This window comes from Aptenodytes patagonicus, unplaced genomic scaffold (assembly GCF_965638725.1).
Source record: "Aptenodytes patagonicus unplaced genomic scaffold, bAptPat1.pri.cur scaffold_320, whole genome shotgun sequence".
Classification (NCBI taxonomy): domain Eukaryota; kingdom Metazoa; phylum Chordata; class Aves; order Sphenisciformes; family Spheniscidae; genus Aptenodytes; species Aptenodytes patagonicus.
This window is the reverse complement of record NW_027472238.1, coordinates 22,501-27,500: the sequence shown is the minus strand read 5'-3', so window position 1 is coordinate 27,500 and position 5,000 is coordinate 22,501.

Genomic DNA, 5,000 nt, shown 5'->3' with positions numbered 1-5,000 from the left:
TAACTCGGCAATGGACGCCCCGTCCTGAAGTCTCCCGGCAGACGGCGAACTCGCCCCGGGGGCCGCCGCCTCTACCCGGCCCCTCCCCTACCAGCTGGGGAGGAAAAAAGCCGGCCGGGAGGGCAGACTTGCCGTGAGCCGGGGGGGGGGGGGGAAGGCGCGGCGGAGCGGAGCGGAGAGGCTGGACGGGGCGGTGAAGCCGGCGAGCGCACGGCGGCCACCGGTTCGGGGCGGGGGGGGCGCGTGCCTGTGGGCGCGTGCGTTGAGGGCGGCGGCGGGGGAGGGGGGCGTTTAAAAAACCCGAAATTCTTAAAAATCCATTCAAAATGACGGGGTGGCCGTCCTTGTACCATGATTCGCGTAAATCCCGAAAAAGGGGAAAAAAAAAAGTTAACCCCCCCGGACCCCCCCCCCACGCCCCCCCGCCGCCCTGCTGAAACAGGGACGGGGTGGCCCTTGCGCCAGATTCGCGTAAATCCCGAAAAAGGGGAAAAAAAAAAATTAACCCCCCCGGACCCCCCCCCACGACCCCCGCCGCCCTGCTGAAACAGGGACGGGGTGGCCCTTGCGCCAGATTCGCGTAAATCCCGAAAAAGGGGAAAAAAAAAAAAATTAACCCCCCCGGACCCCCCCCCACGACCCCCGCCGCCCTGCTGAAACAGGGACGGGGTGGCCCTTGCGCCAGATTCGCGTAAATCCCGAAAAAGGGGGGAAAAAAAAATTAACCCCCCCGGACCCCCCCCCACGACCCCCGCCGCCCTGCTGAAACAGGGACGGGGTGGCCCTTGCGCCAGATTCGCGTAAATCCCGAAAAAGGGGGAAAAAAAAAGTTAACCCCCCCGGACCCCCCCCCCACGCCCCCCCGCCGCCCTGCTGAAACAGGGACGGGGTGGCCCTTGCGCCAGATTCGCGTAAATCCCGAAAAAGGGGAAAAAAAAAATTAACCCCCCCGGACCCCCCCCCACGACCCCCGCCGCCCTGCTGAAACAGGGACGGGGTGGCCCTTGCGCCAGATTCGCGTAAATCCCGAAAAAGGGGGGAAAAAAAAATTAACCCCCCCGGACCCCCCCCCACGCCCCCCCGCCGCCCTGCTGAAACAGGGACGGGGTGGCCCTTGCGCCAGATTCGCGTAAATCCCGAAAAAGGGGAAAAAAAAAAATTAACCCCCCCGGACCCCCCCCCACGACCCCCGCCGCCCTGCTGAAACAGGGACGGGGTGGCCCTTGCGCCAGATTCGCGTAAATCCCGAAAAAGGGGAAAAAAAAAAAAATTAACCCCCCCGGACCCCCCCCCACGACCCCCGCCGCCCTGCTGAAACAGGGACGGGGTGGCCCTTGCGCCAGATTCGCGTAAATCCCGAAAAAGGGGGGAAAAAAAAATTAACCCCCCCGGACCCCCCCCCACGACCCCCGCCGCCCTGCTGAAACAGGGACGGGGTGGCCCTTGCGCCAGATTCGCGTAAATCCCGAAAAAGGGGGAAAAAAAAAGTTAACCCCCCCGGACCCCCCCCCCACGCCCCCCCGCCGCCCTGCTGAAACAGGGACGGGGTGGCCCTTGCGCCAGATTCGCGTAAATCCCGAAAAAGGGGAAAAAAAAAATTAACCCCCCCGGACCCCCCCCCACGACCCCCGCCGCCCTGCTGAAACAGGGACGGGGTGGCCCTTGCGCCAGATTCGCGTAAATCCCGAAAAAGGGGAAAAAAGTAGAAATTAGCCCCCACCACCACCCACCCACAGCTCGGCCTGGGGAGAACCGGGCTGGCCGGTCCAGCCGGCTCCGGAGCACGTGGCGGCCGGCCGCCACGTGCACCCGCCTCCGCGGCCGGACGCCACGTCTACCCGCCTCCGCGGCCGGACGCCACGTCTACGAACCTCCGCGGCCGGACGCCACGTCTACCGACCTCCGCGGTCGGACGCCACGTCTACCGACCTCCGCGGTCGGACGTCACGTCTACCGACCTCCGCGGTCGGACGCCACGTCTACCGGCCTCCGCGGTCGGACGCCACGTCTACCCGCCTCCGCGGCCGGACGCCACGTCTACCGGCCTCCGCGGTCGGACGCCACGTCTACCCGCCTCCGCGGCCGGACGCCACGTCTACCGGCCTCCGCGGTCGGACGCCACGTCTACCCGCCTCCGCGGCCGGACGCCACGTCTACCGACCTCCGCGGTCGGACGCCACGTCTACCGACCTCCGCGGTCGGACGCCACGTCTACCGGCCTCCGCGGTCGGACGCCACGTCTACCGACCTCCGCGGTCGGACGCCACGTCTACCGACCTCCGCGGTCGGACGCCACGTCTACCGGCCTCCGCGGTCGGACGCCACGTCTACCGACCTCCGCGGCCGGGCGCCACGTCTACCCGCCTCCGCGGCCGGTGGCGGCCGCTAGGTCTACCCGGCTCCGCAGGTGGCCGCCAGGTCGACCCGGCTCCGGGGCCGGCGGCGGCCGGCGGCGGTCCCCGGAGAGCGCGGACCGTCGCTGTCGGCGCGTCCGGCGAAAAGGGTGGCCACGTCTACCGGGCTCCGGCGGGACTTGGTCGCGTTTCCGGGGCTGAGGGGTAGACGTGTTGTCCCCGCCGCCTGCTCGGAGCTGCCCAAGGGGTCGCTGTTTTTCGCTGCCTCCAGTTACGTCATCGTAAAAGGCGGCGGCGGCGGCGCGCCCCCCCGGTGGGCGGAGGCACCGTTCTTGCAGCTTGCCGGGGGCGGGGACGTGCCTGTCCGTACTATAGGAGGGAGTGGGGACTCGCCTCCGAGAGCGGCGCTAGCCAGCGGCTGCAACGCCCTCGCCTCGGCCGGCCAAGTGGGGCGCTCGGCGGGCGTAGTGGCGGTTCCCCCGGACGGTTCGGCTCCCGCGGGGCAGGGCGAAGAGCGAAGACCGGCGGCGGCGGCCGCCGCCGGCACTCGAACGCTGGAAGGGCGGGGGGAGCGCAGCGGAGCTCGGCGCGGCTTTCCCCCGTCCCCCCGAGGGCCCGATGATGGCGATGGCGAGTGCTGGTAGAGGCCCCGAGGCAGAGATGCCTGCGAGAGCCCAGCCCGCCGCGGTGGCCGCCGCCGGCTCCTGAGGGCCAGGGGATGGGGGCGGGCGAGGTGGCGGCACCTCGTCCTTTGTTTTTCTCCGGCCTTAAGCCGGAGCCCGCCAAGCGGGCAGAGAGCGGCGGCCGGTCGTGGTGGCCGGCAGCCGGGCGCACGCAGACGGCCGGGGGGTTTCGAGCCTGCCGCGGCTTTCCCCGGCCCCCCCCCAGGGAGGGCCCGATGATGGCGCGGGCGAGGCGGCGGCGCCTCGGCCTCCTTTTTGCCGGCGCGAGCCATACGCGGGCGGCCCGTGGCGTCTGGCCTACCCCGGCTTCCCCCGTCGCCGGAGGGCTCGACGAAAAAGTCTGCACGCGGCGGGCGAGGCGGCGGCGGCGCCCCGTCCTTTTTCTCCGGCCCTAAGCTGGAGCCCGCTGAGCGGGGGAAGATCAATGGCAGCCGGTCCCGGTGGCCGGCAGCCGAACGCAGGTGGCCGGGGGGTAGGCTTTCCCCGTGCTCCGATCCCCGGCGATGGCGCGGGCGAGGCGTGGCGCCTCGTGTTTTTTTTTCTCTTTTTTCTTTTCCCACCGTGAGGGCGACGGGCAAAGACCGGCGGCCGGTGGCGGTCGCCGGCACTCTGGAACGCTGAAGGGCCCGGGGGAGTCGAGCCTGCCGCGGCTTTCCCCCGGTCCCGGTGACCTCGCTCGAGGGCGTTGTTGTCTGGAGCGGGTGGCCGGCGGCACCTCCCGCTCCTCCCCCCGTCTTTGACCGACTCAGACCCGCAGGCAGCGCCCGCCGAGGCGTCCCCGGGCGCGTCGGGAGAGGCTTCTCGGCGGGCCGGCTCTGCCGGTGTTCAGGCCGGCGTTGCACCTCTGCGCAGACGTTGCCCTCTCGCTCGCACGCAGGGCCCCGCGTCCGCCGCCCAGCCAGCCCTCCCCGGGCGGGCGGGGGAGCGGGCGCGCGCGGCCGTCGCTGTCCCAGGAACCGTGGCCGCGGGGCCTCCGCTTGCTTTTGTCCTCCTTCGCTGCCTTTCCGTACTTACCCGATCGATGAGGCGCTTAGGGCGCGTCGGAGAGGCTTCTCGGCGGGCCGGCTCTGCCGGTGTTCAGGCCGGCGTTGCACCTCTGCGCAGACGTTGCCCTCTCGCTCGCACGCAGGGCCCCGCGTCCGCCGCCCAGCCAGCCCTCCCCGGGCGGGCGGGGGAGCGGGCGCGCGCGGCCGTCGCTGTCCCAGGAACCGTGGCCGCGGGGCCTCCGCTTGCTTTTGTCCTCCTTCGCTGCCTTTCCGTACTTACCCGATCGATGAGGCGCTTAGGGCGCGTCGGAGAGGCTTCTCGGCGGGCCGGCTCTGCCGGTGTTCAGGCCGGCGTTGCACCTCTGCGCAGACGTTGCCCTCTCGCTCGCACGCAGGGCCCCGCGTCCGCCGCCCAGCCAGCCCTCCCCGGGCGGGCGGGGGAGCGGGCGCGCGCGGCCGTCGCTGTCCCAGGAACCGTGGCCGCGGGGCCTCCGCTTGCTTTTGTCCTCCTTCGCTGCCTTTCCGTACTTACCCGATCGATGAGGCGCTTAGGGCGCGTCGGAGAGGCTTCTCGGCGGGCCGGCTCTGCCGGTGTTCAGGCCGGCGTTGCACCTCTCCGCAGACGTTGCCCTCTCGCTCGCACGCAGGGCCCCGCGTCCGCCGCCCAGCCAGCCCTCCCCGGGCGGGCGGGGGAGCGGGCGCGCGCGGCCGTCGCTGTCCCAGGAACCGTGGCCGCGGGGCCACCGCTTACTTCTCCGCTGTCTTTCCTTTACCGATCGATGAGGCCTTTCGGGTCGCGTCGGAGAGGGCCCCCGGCGGGCCGGCTCCTCCGTGCTCCCCGTCATAGGGAGCAACGGCGGTGTCCGGTGTTCAGGCAGGGCGGTCTCCTTTCCAATTCGCTTCCCGTCGCACGCGAGGTGTTGTCCTCCTCCCCCGAGCGAGCGAGCGAGCGAAGGGGGCCGTGACGATGGCGGCGG